The sequence below is a fragment of the Eutrema salsugineum genome, unplaced genomic scaffold (assembly GCF_000478725.1).
Source record: "Eutrema salsugineum unplaced genomic scaffold, Eutsalg1_0 scaffold_4, whole genome shotgun sequence".
NCBI lineage: Eukaryota > Viridiplantae > Streptophyta > Magnoliopsida > Brassicales > Brassicaceae > Eutrema > Eutrema salsugineum.
Window position 1 is genome coordinate 1,981,331 of NW_006256686.1, and position 16,755 is coordinate 1,998,085.

Sequence of the window (16,755 nt, forward strand, 5' to 3'; positions counted from 1 at the left end):
AGCTATTATCTTCTAACGTTAACACTTCTTCTTCTTCCTCACAATCTTCTGAGCCCACTGCTCCAAATAATAATGGGCTGCAACCCACAGCTCAGTCAAGCCCAACAACAAATGAGCCCACTGCTCACCCACAAAATGAGTTGCAACCCACAACTCAGACACAACTACTTACAAATCAGCCCAATCCACACCAAACCAGTTCATCAAACCAAGATATACACCAACAATCCCAAACAACGTCACAAATCACCAAACCACCACCAAACCAAAACATCCACAAGATGCAAACCAGAGCCAAAAATAATATCTAAAAACCGATACAAAAATATTCTCTCTCTGTCGCAGGTCCAAAAGTCGATATCAAAGAACCAACAACCATAACACAAGCCCTGAAGGACGAGAACTGGAGTCGTGCGACTTCTGCTGAGTTCGATGCCCATACTGTTAATCACACATGAGATCTTGTTCCCTCCAATCCCTTGTCGGGTGTCGGTGGATTTTCACAACCAAATTTCACTCGGATGGAACTCTTGAACGATACAAGGCACGTCTCGTGGAAAAAGGATACACACAGCAATATGTGTTAGACTATGCGGAAACCTTCAGTCCAGTTATCAAGACGACGACGATTCGCCTGGTACTCAGTGTTGCAACAGCAAAGTCTTGGTCGATGAAACAACTAGATGTAAACAATGCTTTTCTACAAGGTGAACTTACTGAAGAAATTTACATGTCACAACCACCTGGTTTCGTGGATCCTGATAGACCGTCTAATGTTTTGCGCAAACTGATATACGGCCTCAAGCAAGCGCCTCGTTCCTGGTATATTTCTCTCAGACATCATTTGCTCGATAGTGGCTTCATTCCTTCCCATGCAGATACATCTATGTTTGTCTATGCCAAGGGTTCTACTCTCACATACGTTCTAGTATACGTCGATGATATTATTGTCACCGGCAGCATCCATCTCACGTCTCCCATGTACTAGCTAATTTTGCGAATCGCTTCTCTATTAAAGACCCAACAGATCTGCATTATTTCCTTGGTGTTGAGGTAACATGTTTGACGACTGGTATACACTTAATGCAATGAAAATATATAGCTGATCTTCTGGCAAAGCACAATATGTGTGATGCCAAATCGGTCACGACACCATTACCCTCTTCACGAAAACTTTCTCTCCATGGTGGTACTTTACTCACCGATGCTTCACAATATCGCTCTCTAGTTGGAAGTTTACAATATCTGGCATTCACAAGACCTGATCTGGCATTTGCGGTAAACCGTCTATCGCAATTTATGCACAAGCCAACACAAGATCATTGGACAGCGGCTAAAAGAGTGTTATGCTACCTAGCGGGAACACAAACTCATGGCATTCAACTCCACAAAGATACCCCACTCAACATTCATGCTTTTTCGGACGCAGATTGGGCTGGCGTATATTGACGATTTCGTCTCAACAAACGGATTAAAAATCTAATCTCCTGGTCTTCAAAGAAACAACGAGGCGTAGCAAGGTCCTCAACCGAAGCTGAGTACAGAGTGGTCGCAAATACTGCAGCGGAGGTGCGTTGGTTATGTTCCTAACTCACTGAACTTCACATTCATCTTTCGAAAACTCCGGTGATCTACTGTGATAATGTCGGAGCAATATATTTAGGTGCAAATCCTGTGTTCCATTCCCGAATGAAACATATATCGTTGGATTATCATTTTGTCAGAGATCAAATACAGGCTGGAATGCTTCGAGTGTCTCACATCTCAACAAATGAACAACTAGCAGACACACTCACTAAACCTATTCCAAGATCACTATTTCAAAGAGCATGTTCCAAGATTGGAGTCTTCAAGAACCCTCCATCTTGAGGGGGTGTATTAGTGATACACATTTAAGAAGATGAAGATCTGACTTTCGTGAATCACTCCCTGTGATCACTCTCACTTATTGTACGATATCTCTGTTTCCTTAATTGTGTATTCCCGTCTTGTATATATCGTGTACTCTTTGTCAATAATAATATACATACATTACAACCTCATACATTGTATAGGAGATCAATCAGATCGCTAATTGAGATAATTATGGATCTATTTATGTTAATGAATATATCCAAATTAATTGCAATTGTAATACCCTAGCTGCTTCTCTGTATATATTTGCAAATCGTGTATTATAATAGACATCACTTCAATATACATTTACATGGTATCAAGAGCCATAGATCTCTAAACACATACAAAATTTTTCTTTTCTTTACCTCTTTCTTCCTCCAAATCAAATGATTCATCATGAGCATCTCTGAGAATACCTGTCCAGCCACTGTTACCGATATAGTCAACACCAACAGCCAAACACTCCTCACCATCAACATGTCGAATGTCATCAAACTCACTGCTTCTAACTATCTGATGTGGAGCTTCCAGATCCATGCCCTCCTGGATGGATACGATCTTACCGGGCTTATTGATAGATCGACCACTGCTCCACCTACTACTCTCACAACCGCTGATCAAACCACTCCGAATCCGGCGTACACGCTATGGAAACGCCAGGATCTTCTCATTTAGAGTGCCCTTATTGAAGAAATTTCCTCACCGCTCCAGCCGTTAGTCTCCCATGCGAAGACATCCTCTGAAGTCTGGAGCACACTAGCTTCGACATATGCAAAGCCCAGTCGAGGTCACCAGAAACAACTGCACACACAATTCCAAAACTGAAAGAAAGAGAAGGAGACCATTGACCTCTACATCCAGGGACTTGTTACACGTTTTGATCCTAGGCAAACCAGTGGATCATGAAGACCACATCGACTATGTCATGGACGGTCTTCCTGAAGAGTACAAACCCATAATTGATCAAGTTGCTGGTCGTGACACACCTCCCACCATTGCAGAAGTCCATGAACGTCTTCTAAATCAAGAAACAAAGCTACTCTCGTCTGCAACACTCCTTCTATCACTGATTCCCGTCTCTGTAAATGCAGTTCACACAAACAACAACAACAACAATCGATCCCAGAAGCGCTACTACAACAATAACAACAATAACAACACCAACAATTGGCAATCGCAACAACAACAATAGTTAAATTGGCAACAGTCGATGCAGCCACAAAGATTCGATGGAATAAGTTTTAGACCTTACCTTGGTCGGTACCAGAACTGCGAGGTCCAAAGTCACAACGCCAAACGCTGTCCACAACTCCAAATGTTTCAAGCCTCGATGAACCAACCACATCAAAGCCCGTTCACACCATGAAATCTGAGGGAAAACTTTGCAGCGGAAATTTCGTATAATGCAAATAATTGGCTCCTAGATAGTGGAGCCACTCATTACATTACCTCCGACCTCAACAACCTGTCTCTTCACCAACCATACCATGGATGAGATGATGTAATGATTGCAGATGGCTCCACCATTCCGATAACTCATACTGGTTCAAAACTCCTTCCAACTCAAACTCGTACTCTTGATGTACATAAATTTCTCTATGTCCCTAATATACGAAAGAATCTAATCTCCGTATATCGACTATGTAACACTAGTCAAGTGTCTGTGGAATTTTTTCCGGCTTCCTTTCAGGTGAAGAATCTGAGCACGGGGGCCCCGTTACGCTGCAGCAAAACTAGAGATGAGCTATATGAGTGACCATTGACAACACCTCAGATCAACGCCATGTTTGCAACACCAAACTCTAAAGACACAATCAAGTCATGGGACTCTCGTTTAGGCCACCCGTCGTCATCCATTTTAAACACTCTTATTTCCCATTTTTCTCTACCCATATCTTCTTCCTCTCAAAAATTATTGTCCTGCACTGAGTGTTTAACCAATAAAAGTCATAAGCTTCATTTTCCCAATCAACCATCACCTCTACAAGACCTCTCGAGTACCTATATTCTGATGTTTGGAGCTCTCCAATTCTCTCCTCAGATATCTTATCATCATAGACCATTTCAGACGCTATACTTGGCTTTATCCTCTTAAACAGAAGTCACATGTAAAAACTACAGTGATGGCATTTAAGAATCTCGTGGAAAATTATTTTCAAAAACGAATTGGTACCTTCTATTCCGATAATAGCGGTGAATTTGTGGCCTTGCAGATTACTTCAGCGGATGTGGTATTACACATCTCACATCTCCTCTGCATACACTGGAGCATAATGGACTGGCGGAGAGAAAATGATAACACCATATTTGTACCCATTTTCATAAGTGTTTTCTTATGCTATTTTAAATGTTTTAACTACTTTCAAGTGCTTTTATCATGGTTTTCCCATATTTGTAGTTCCTATACTCTTTTCAGGGTACTTAGGTAAAAACAATGCAAATTGGAGAAAAATCCACTTTTGGCCAAATTTAGATTGTCAGAAGTTTCACATCCGATGAAAACCTTCTCACCGTTTGATCAACCTAAAATTTGGACACAAGATAGAGGAGACAACAATCTTTATAATGCAATGGATGCAATCTAACTGTTGGATCATAAGTTACCCCCAATTTACTGAAGACATGTTCTGCATTCTCGCAAAAGAAGCAAGAGAAGGAATGAAGTTTGGACATCATAAACCAACCACCGCTGTCCAGGAGCTCATGACCACGACAAACACTATCCTGGCCACGCCTCAGAGCCCTCGAACTGCGGTGAACCCACATTTATCAGCCTTGGAGAGCCCTATTCTTCGACATGCCCATTTTCAACCCAATGGCCCGTTTTGAAGTCCAACTCATTCTCTCTTCAAAGAAAACCCTAAGGACGAGCAGAAAGTCTTGGAGACCTATAAATATGGATTTTAGAAGACCTAATTGGTGTGTGCTCCTTTCCTCTTGTTAAGGAGGTACCCAACTTTTGTTTCTTAGGTTTAGATTATAGAGATAAAGATTTTTCTCTTAAACCTTTGTTATTTCTTTTCATCTATCTATGCAATCCCTTTTACTTACTGCTTTTATATTTCAAAACCAATGATGATATTGTCAAGCTCGGCCATGTCTGAGTAGTTACCTTGTTGGGTAAGAGGGCCATCGAAAGGGACCCATGATCGATGACATCTAGGTTTTTTAGGTTAAAGGATTTTGATTTTATTTGATTCTCCCATTCATCCTGTACTCAAAACAGTATGCTGGAGTAGCTAACCAGTGTCCGATCCAAGGCTAAATCCAAGCCACAAGAGTGTTATATCTAGGTTATCTGAACTGGATCTTCTGGACGTCTCCGTTGTAGGAGACGAAAGCTACCTACGGAGGTTACGTAAGCCGAGATGGACTTCGATCTGAAATGCATGATCTTATTCTGGCATGAGAGCGAGAGTTAATTGCCGATTTTAAGTGATTAGGGTGATGAAAGTTGGCTAATATTATAAGTGTCTATCCTACTTTCAGAATCATAGAAAATCCTTACCTAGATTCCTTGTGCCATAGATCATGAACCTTAGAGAGAAACCCTAATACCCAACATGTTTTTTATCTGTTGTTATCGTCTATTACTATTAGTTTTATTTCTTGTTTAGCTTAGTAGATATCGTGACACCAAAACCCCACAAAAATCTCCATTGGTCTTTGACTTTGATTATTAATCCAATTTAAAGTTTTTGCAGAAAAACAATTGTCCCTGTGGATCGACACTCTAAGTACTACAACGCACGACTGTGCACTTTCAGATACTAGGGTTTACAAATTTAAACTCCTCTTGGGACACCAACCCTTTGCCCGCATCAGAAAAAAGTGTCATGTGGATGAAACTGGACTCACACTTCTCTCCACTGCATCCATTCCGAAGAAATTTTAGCCCTTTGCGTTTGCTGTCGCGGTTTACCTCTTAAATCGACTACCGCGCCGATTCTCTCCATGGAGTCTCCGTTCAGAAAATCTTTGGGAAATCTCCAAATTATGATAAATTGAGAGTTTTTGGCTGTGCATGTTACCCGTGGCTACGACCGTACAATCACCATAAGTTGGAAGATCGATCACAAGAGTGTGTCCTCTTTGGATATTCAGCCACTCAGAGTGCATATCTCTGTTATCACATCCCCACTAGTCGCCTCTATATATCCTGACATGTCCAGTTCGATGAATTGAAGTTCCATTTTTCTCAATCAAGATAAGATTCTTCGCAGAATGAAGACATGAATTCTTCAGTTGCTCAATGGTTGGGTCCATTATCTCTTCCACTCGTCTCACAAGTCTTGCCGCAAACACCCGTACGCTCAGATCCTCACCCAAGCTCACCTCCGTCACCAACCGAGCCACCGGAAACCTCTCCGATCACGCATGTATCATCCCTTTCTAACTCCCTCACTAAATATATTCCTCCCTCCTCTGAGCCCACTGCACCAAATATACATGGGCCGCAACCCATGACACATAACTCACCCTCTCAATTGCTTTCCCTTACAGCCCACACAAATCACACAAACAATACGCAATCTGCATCAAATTCAGTCCAACAAAATTCCACCAAACAAACCCAATCACCTACACACTCTCCATAACCTCACCGCTATCGTCTTCCTCCGATGAACTGATAACACCTGATTTTGACCATTTTTATGGATCACTTTCAGTATCTTATGCAGATGTTTCCAACATGTTTGGAGATTTTGAAGAAAGACCAGATTTCAAACTTGACAAATTCCTTTCAAAATTTTGAACTGTCTCGTTTTTTTTCAAAAGAGATTCCAAATCTGTCATCACATCACACTTTCATCAAACGTATGGTACCAAATTTCTCACTTTTTCTTATGAATTCAAATTAAGGATTTTCTTAGAATGAGTAGAAATTTACCTTAGGATGATTGGAAATTGTCTTTGAGCTCAAGACTAGACTTTTAGGTAGTTAAATTGCATGATTTAACACCTAGACCCCATAGATTTGTGATTTTCGAAATCTGAAATTTGAACACTTGAGAAAGTCAAAATTTGAAGAACTGTTTGATTCAACTTAGCAAGTCTGGATTGTTTGGTCCTTGTTGATAGAAAACCAGATTAGATTACACATGAGTGAGCATTAACATCATCTTGATTCAGAAATTTCATGTGTTGGACATCAATATATCGAATTTGACCAGTAATTCCCAGATTTTGCAATGTTTGATGCAATTACAGTTTGTTTGTCGTTTGAATGTGTTTGAGATAGCTGTATGAACATATTTGCTCATAAAAATTGATTCAAAATACAACCTCATTCATTCTTGGTCTCGAGAATTCTGTTTTGCAGGTCATGGAACTTACCTGAGCACTTCGCATGAGCACTGTGCTGAAGAAGCTCATGTGAAGAACCACAAGTATGATGACGATTCCTCTGCCACAGAGATAGACGACAGCCATGAGACATAGGCGCCTATCCATCAACTCATCATACCCACGGTTCTTCATCATTTTCTTTTCTTTTCTTTAGACTTTTTTGTTTTAATTTACCATATTCTCACCAACTTTTTCACACTGGGGACAGTGTGATTTAAGTCTGGGGGAGGATGTTCATCATTTACTAATAAAATTTGGTTTGTTTCGAGTTTGTTTTTCATAAAAAGGTCTTTCATAAATTTTTTTTTAAAAAGGTTTCCAAAAGTTTTTCAAAAACAGGAACACTGATTTCAAAACAGGAACACCAAAAATAAAACTGCGATGAATAAGACCCATGTGCTTCTAATGGTAGTTTCTTTTTGTGGTTAGTACTAGACTAGGCGGTAGTTAGAGTACTTGCACTACGAACTCCCACCAGAGGATTTCTATTCATGGAGATCTTTTCTGCCAGGATAGACTAGCTCATTTCACTTGAACATAATCTTGACATCTAATTTTCTCATCACTGGTTTTAGCAGGCACCATGATATACATCTAGGACATCTTTACATCATTGTTACCACTCTTTGTCCTAGATGGCCAGTTCATCTTTAGCTGGTACCACACCCTTTACCCAAAAACCATCATTTCAAACTTCATGCATTCTCTCTTTAGCTCTTTCGGCAGATATGTACAAAACGCCGGAGAGGGAGGAACAACATAGTTTTCAGTCACTCAAGAGAAAGACTGAAGGAATTTGGGAAAGAGTAGTATCAGCAATCTTATCAAGCTTAATGGTGCATCAAAAAGCTCATTCATAAAGGTAAATTTCGTATTCCTAAGACTCTATGTCAAAAGGCGGTTTCCCCTTTTCAAAAACAAAAAAAAGTCGAAAAAAGAAAAAAAAATGAAAGGAAAGGAAACCAAAAGCCTAAAGAGTCTAGGATGGCCGAAATCATTGAAAGCAAAGGCTACAAGTATTCATTTGTGAGAATTGGTTTTAAACCTGGAAAAAAATCTAATTCTAGGGGACTTCATGAGGAGAACCTGAAGAAAGGAGATCAAGAATCTTAAGGCAAGAAGAATGTGACTGGAAACTGTGGATATCAACAGCTCCATCCTCTCTTGCTGTTTTGCATAATGTCTTGTCTCTTCAGAAAAAGGTAACCCTAAACACTAAGAACTCACCCCTAAAAGAGCTATTTTGAATACCTAGCCTTGATTGCTTTACTAAAATCCTTTTGATGAGAACCACTTGAACTTTTGAATGAATTTTAAGAGCTAGTTGACTGGAAGATAGGTTTAAGTGTCTAGACTTTTGCATGACGGATCAACGGACTAGTTATGCTTGTATTTTGGTGAGAATTTTCTAGACTATACCTGATCTGAGCAGAATGACTAACTTTGGTTTAGAAGCATGGTTTCTGAGATTTTGTTAGTTCCTGTGATTTTCAAACCTCTTTTCTGTAGTTAGATCTTTTGTTTTGTTTGAGGACAAACAAAGATTTAAGTCTGGGGGAGTTGATAACACCTGATTTTGACCATTTTTATGGATCACTTTCAGTATCTTATGCAGGTGTTTTCAATCAGTTTTGAAGGTTTTATAAATGTTATCCATGTTTTGGAATTTTAAAAGACTTTTCAGGTTACTTAGAAAAAAGCAATGCAAATTGGAGAAAAATCCACTTTTGGCCAATTTTGGACCGTCAGAAATTTCACATCCGACTAAGACCTTCTCACTGTCCGATGAAGCTCAAATTTCTGACACAAGATAGCGGACACAACCAGATTTCCAATACAAGTGGAATCAAAGCAATCTGACGGTTGGATCATAAGTTATTTCTAATTTACTGAAGACATGTTCTGCAATCTCTCGAATGAAGCAAGAGAAGGAATGAAGTTTGGAGATCATAGACCAACCACCGCGGCCCAGGAGCTCGTGACCACGGTGAACAACATCCTGGCCACGCCTCAGAGCCTCCAGCCATGGTGGACCAGCATTTACCAGACTTGGAGAAGCCCAACTGTGCGACAAGCCAATAAGCAGCCCAACAGCCTGTTTTCAAGCCCAACTCATTCTCTCTGCCAAAAAAGCCCTAAGAACGACCAGAAAAACTTGGAGACCTATAAATATGTATTTTAGAAACCTTATTTCGTGTGTGCTCCTTTCCCCTTGATAGGGATGCACCAAACTTTTGTTTCTTAGGTTTAGATTAGGGAGATAGAGATTCTTCTCTTGAACATTTGTTCTTTCTTTTCATCTATCTATTCAGTTTCTGCAATCTCTTTTACTTTACTGCTTTTCTATTTCAAAACCAATGATGATGTTGTCAAGCTCAGCCATGTCTGAGTAGTCACCTTGCTGGGTGAAGAGGGCCATCGAAAAGGACCCCATGACCGATGACATCTAGGTTTTTTAGGTTAAAAGATTTCGATTTTAAATGATTCTCTCATTCATCCAAATCTCAAAGCGGTAACGCTGGAGTAGCTTACCAGTATCCGATCCTAGGTTAAATCCGAGCCACGAGAGTGTTGTATCTGGGTTGTCCGAACTGGATCTTATAGACGTCCCCCTCGTAGGAGACGAAAGCTACCTACGGAGGATACGTAAGCAGAGATGGATTCCGAGCTACAACGCATGATCTTGTTCTGGCATGAGAGCGAGAGTTAATTGCCATGAATAAGTGATTAGATGATTAGGGTGACAAGAGTTGGCTAATATTACAAGTGTCTATCATAGTTTCAGAATTATAGAAAATCCTTACCTAAATTCCTTATGTCGTAGATCATGAACCCTAATACCCAGCACGTTTTTCATCCTTGTTTTGATATATTTTTATTTCTTGTTTAGCTTAGAAATCGTGATACTAAAACCCCACATAAAAACCCCTATTGGTTTTTGAGTTCGATTACTAATCCAGTTTGAAGTTTCTGCAGAAAAGACAATTCTCCATGTGGATCGACACCCTAAGTACTACAACGTACGGCTGTGCACTTGCAGACACTAAGATTTATAAATTTAAAACTATTTTGCGACAGCAACCCTAGCTCGCATCATGAACCTCCACCACAACCAAACACCATAATCAATCCAGCAAACAAAAACCCCATGTCCACCCGCGCCAAAACAGGAATTGCCAAACCCAACACTAAATATTGTGGGAACTTATTCCTTCTCACAGATCGTAAACCACAAACGGCTCTGCAAGCACTTCAGGATGAACGATGGTGAAAAGCTGTTACCCCCGAGTTCAATGTCCAAGTAGGAAATCATAGCTGGGATCTTGTACCACCACCATCGAATGCCACTATCGTTGGATGCAGGTGGACTTTTAGCAAGAAATACAACCCAGATGGCTCCATCAGTCGCTTAAAAGCTCGTCTTGTTGCCAAAGGTTACAATCAAAAGTCTGGTCTAGACTACGCTGAAACGTTCAGTCCAGTAGTCAAATCGACAATGATTCAAATAGTTATTGGAGTGGCAGTGGGGTCCAATTGGACGGTTCGACAGTTGGATGTCAATAACGCATTCTTCAAAGGAACACTAACTGATGAAGTCTATGTCTGAACCACCAGGGTTCATTGGTACAGACAGGCCAAATCATGTGTGTCGTCTTCGGAAAGCGATATACAGTCTAAAACAGGCCTCACACGCGTGGTATGTTGAACTACAAACCTATCTTCTTACTGTTGGATTCATTAACTCTGTCTCTAACACCTCGTTGTTTATCTTGAAGACTGGCATACTCTACATGCTTGTATATGTGGATGATATCCTTGTGACTGGAAATGACACAACCCTGCTCTATACCACCTTAGAGGCACTCGAGAATCATTTTTCAGTTAAGGATCATGAAGAACTACATTATTTCTTGGGTACTGAGGTAAAAAAGAGCACTTTGGGATTACACCTAAGCTAGAGGAAATACATTATTGATCTTTTGGATCGAACATGCATGATTGCTGCAAAGCCAGTTACAACACCAATGGCGACAACCCCAAAAATTTCTCTACACACTGGTACACGATTGTCTGATCCAACCAAGTACAGAGGAGTTGTCGGGAGCCTTCAGTATCTGTCATTCACTAGACCCGGTTTTTCATATGCAGTTAACCGTTAATCACAGTTTATGCATGCTCCAACGACGGAACACAGTGCAATCAAACGAGTACTAAGGTACTTAGAGCTTCTCCAATCGGACATAACTGCATATATAGCGTTCCTCTCTCTCCAACTGAACTTCATATGCAACGCCAATTTTTTTGTTTTTTTTAAAGATTTTTGTGAATAGTACAACACCAAATTATAATATTATTTTATTGTTACCTTTATTATAATATGAATATTATACTATTTATTAATTGATTAATTTTCATAACTAGAATTAATATACCAAATTATGATTTATCTTATCATTTATAGTAATATAATTTTCAAGTGTAATTAATATAAAATTTAATTGTAATTAATATAAATACATAAAATATTTAAATTAATACACACTATTATTAAATTAAATAAAGTTTAATTAAAAACACTGAAAAAATAAAAGTACAAAATTTAAATCAAACAAACATGAAATTTAATTAAAACACGATAAATTATAAAGACATAATATAAATTTAAATAATATTTTATAAATCCTTATAAGAAATCTTATAAAACCTTTTAAGTGATCTTCTAATTCCCAGTAACCTTATAATACTATGTATTTTATTTTCCGTTGTTTTTATTTTATCGATTGTAATTTTTTTCGTCGAATGTAATGTTATAAATAATTACTTGTTAATCTATTATATGAATAATTAGTACTTATCAAAACTATTAAACATAAAAAGAATTTTAAATTTAATAATATAATAATTTTTTTTTTGGTGTGAGATTTGGTATTATGGTTAAAGATGAAAAAAACCAATATTCACCCAAACACCAAATTTGACACTATTCACAACACCAAAATTTGGTGTTTTGATGAATAGTGGTTGGAGATGGTTTTAGCAGAAACATCAGACCATGAAATTATATTGAGCAGAGGTAACACAATGTCTCTACACGCCTTTTTAGATGCAGAATGGACAGGCGATACGGATGACTTCGTCTCTACAAATCTGTATGTCGTCTACCTTGGTAAATGATAACACCGTATTTTGACCACTTTTATGGATCGTTTTGAAATACTTTTCTATGTTTTTCATTACTTTCAAGTACTTTTATTATGTTTTTCTAGTATTTGTAGTTCCAAGACTCTTTTAAGGAAACTTAGGGAAAAACTTAACAAAATGGATAGAAGACCAGATTTTCAGCTCAAAGTCAAACCGTCAGAAGTTCACCCCCGATTTATCACCGTCTCATCCAGCTCAAATTAGGAGATCTCAAAGATGGAAGTATCAGCTTTCCACCACACTTTACAACTTGACAATCCAACTGTTCAATCAAAAGATACGCGAAGAGCAAGATGTCCCGTAAACCAGCCGACAAGCATTTCCACCCGCAGCCAACAGCCAATTCACCACGGTCAGAGGCTTCCCGACCGCGGCCAACCATCCATTCCCCATGGTCACGCATATCCCGACCGTGGCCAGCCAACTACGAACTTGAAGGCCCATTTCTGAAGCCCAAATCATTTTCTCAGCCTCAATTCCGGAACCCTAGACACCAGAGAGCATTGGAGACTATAAATACTTATCATTTAGGTCGTTTTTAGGAGAGAGGAAATACTTTACATGAAATTTTACTTTAAGCTTTTGTTTTTAGGTTTAGTGAGAGAGAGATCTATCTCTTGGACCGTTGTTCTTTCTTTTCTAATTTCGACTATTGCTCTACTTTTAATAATATGTTTTTGATTTTGTTTATCATGTCTTAGTAGTTTTATTGTTGGGTCTAAGGGATTTTCGATGGGGATACATATGTTCGATAAGGATTCCATGAGCTATTGAAGCCGAATCTTAGAACTTTTTCTTCTGAATTTACTTTTACTGCATGAGAGTAGCGTCATGAACTACAATCTGATCAAGATGCTTGGTGACACGAAAGTGTTCATCCAGTGTCAGATCTAGTTTGGGAGAGCAAAATAAACATAGGAGTGGAAACCTACCTATGGGCGATTTGTGAATGCTGACGAGTCTTAAACATAATGCATCTTTTCTCTTCCAGGGCCAGAGTGGAAACCTATTTGTCAGGGCTGAGAGAGATAGTTGTCTATGATCACGAGAGTGGCGTATTCATAAGTCCGTGACTCTAGTTCGAAAAGTTTAAGCTAAGATCTTATCAAATTTACTCTCTAGCAATGTTTTGAATCGTTCATACTCCTGAGAAAACTTTCCTGAAACACAGCGCCTTCTTTTCTATAGATTTACACCGATTTTCATTCAAGCTTTAGTCTACTATTTTACTCTTTCAATCGATTTTCATTTAAGCAATTAGGTTTAGCCGTTTTTCTCGTTTTTAGTAGATTTCATTAAGTTTAGTTATTAGGTCATTTCCTGTATTTTCTCTTTAAGATTAGTTTTTACGTTTTAAAGACACCACCAAAACCCCTACAAAAATCACCTGGTTCTAGACATCCTTTCTTTATATTTCTTTCAAAGGCTTTTGCAGGAAAGATCCTCCTTCCCTGTGAATTCGATCCCTAAGTACTACAATCGATCAGCTGTGCACTTGCGGCTATTGATTTCATTTAGGGTAAAACTTGACACCCTCACCAGCAGACACATCAAGTTTTTGGCGCCGTTGCCGGGGAAGGCACGCGTTTTCTTTTCCGCAAAACCCTAAGAAAGGTTGGTAAATCGACTCTAGAACCTTTTTTCTGCATATTTCCGTTTTTCGGTTCTTTTTGTTTCAGGTTATGAAGCGATGAACCATATGAAACGAAAGTACTACTGTGAGGGAGGTTTTTACAACACTCCTCAAGCCACTCGACGCCGAGAAGCATAATACATTCGTGATCTCTCCTCAATGGATCAGAATTCAATTCCAAACCACCACACAAGAGGACTTCGCAGCCACAACAAATCAATTCGCGAAGTTTTAGAGGAACAAGGGTTCTACAAGGACCACGACCCTTATTCAACTTACAATGCCCACGGAGATATCCATGATCCTCTCTTTGATGAAGATATGCCGTCTGTCTCCCAAACTGAGATTGATGATATGCTTCAAGAGCTCAATGAATCTATGGATGACGGTATTTGGTAGCTTGTGAAGTAGATGGAGAATCCTCCATCAAGTTTGTTTGAAAGAGGCCATCAAATGAAATTTCTTTGGATCATCACGTCATGGAAGCCAGCCATCAAGAAAAAGGAGAACCTGTTTCTACCCCTAGTGACGGTCTCGTATCTACCGATTCATTCAAGTGTTTTGGAGATGACATACAAGATCATAAGTCATTTCCTCTTGATGAACCAAAGCCTTTTTCTCCTTCAGCTCCTTACCATCTTGACTGTGAGACAGACCACATGAAAGATGAGACACTAATGGTGACATCAAAACCACCATTGGAGGCGCTTTCTAAGATAAAGGATCCCCAGAAGTTTGATGCCCCATTCTCAATCAAGGAAGTGAAATTTCGTGATTCTCTTTGTGATACTGGACCTTGATAGTAGGAATTTTTCAATCCTTGATCAATTCCTCAACTACTCATGTCATTGTAGCACTTGAGGTATCAATCCAAATGGAGAGATTCTAGACACTAGAACTATGAGGAGCTATCTTAATTTAAGTCTAAATAGCAGATGAGTTGGTAACAAGGTGATCTAAAACATAAAACAAACAAAAACAAGCAGTAATTTAAGAACAAGCAACAAGACAACAAAACAAGACTCAAATTCAAAATAAAGAGAAAGCTAAACCTCTAGATGTGATCATTGATTAGGGTGCTGTAGATAACAATTCATGATGCTAAGAACAATAATGCAATGCAAGTTACTCTTTAGTCTAGACTTCAAAAGCAGATTAATTCACTATCATGACAATAATCTCTTTGTAAATCACTTAATCAAGATTAATTCACCTTAAGCAAGATCAAGCAATCAACAAGCATAAAGTATCAAGTCTAATAATGACCAAACGGTTTCTATTCCAAAGAGACCGAATCTTACACAGAAAGCAGCAACAAGCAATCACATGATCTCAAAACCAATTAACTTAGAACTCAAATCTAGACTAATCCTCTCATGAAGGCATTAATCTTTACACTAATCCACTTTCAAACCAAATCATCATTTGTGAAATATGAATCAGTGAGCATTACGAAACAGTTCTAATATGTCATTCATGCATTTAACAAATCATTCCCATGATGAAAAAGGCATAAACCCTTAGCTTAGCTCATTCAGACATTTCATCAAACACCTTGTGGGTGGAGAAATGACTAAGGTCTAGATCAGAGTGATGTGCAAAGATCTAGCATTAAGAGCAGCTAACTAAGGAAAGAAAATGAGAATCTAGAACCTAAACATCATAAACTGATCATCTAAGCACCCTAATCTACACACCTAGAAGCTTAAAAGATGACTACTCACTAATCATGATTAACACACCATTTCCTTTGCAAGAGGTGGTGTTAATCATGATTAGGAGTTTAGATGAGATGAGTAGTTGATAAGAAACAGCTTAGAATGATGTAATCCTTCAGATATCTCTTAATCAAAAACGTTTTTACTCTAAAAAGGAAAGAAAACTAGAGAGAAAACTAAGTAGAAGATGAGATGATTAGGGTTTTCTCCAAAAAGCTATATATACTAAGTGCTAATGGACTGGTGAGCCCAGGACAAACTGGGTATTGATCCGGCTCAGTTGGATAGTGGTATGGTTTGCCACGGTCAGATGATGCTTGGCCAGACCGTGGCAAACTGATAGTGTCAAAGTTCTTGGACAGATTCTTCATGATCAAGGTTGCCATGGCTTGATTTACACCATGTCTAGTGGCCGTGTCTCTTGTTTTCTGGGTTTGGGTGATGAACTTCTTGGATTGCCACGTTCTTGATCTGGACCGTGTCATGTTGGGCGTGGCAAGGTGTTGATGATTCGGTGATTGCCACGGTCAGGTTCAAGGCCGTGTCATGCTCTTTTGTCTCTTTTAGCAAACCTTGGAGGTTGCCACGGATAAGTGCATGGCCGTGGCATGGTAACCGTGTAAAATCCCAAGAGTTGTCATATTATGCCACGGGAAAGCTCAGGCCGTGGCATTATCACCGTATCAAATCATGACACTTAGCACCTTATCCACTCTTAGACATCTGGCTGATATGTCTGTCTCTCGCCTTCCATAACTCACGGCTCACAACTTCAAATCCAATGATTCGACCTGTTCTGGGACCGTGACTCTATCATATCCAACTTTAATGAAGAGTTCGGGTTCAGATGACGTCGGCAATGGCTCCGTTCCACCGGTTCTTTTAGGCGCATCGCGTAAGACCTGATCGGGCCGCGATACATGTGTTCCTTCCGATGGCGATATCTCCTAGTTCACG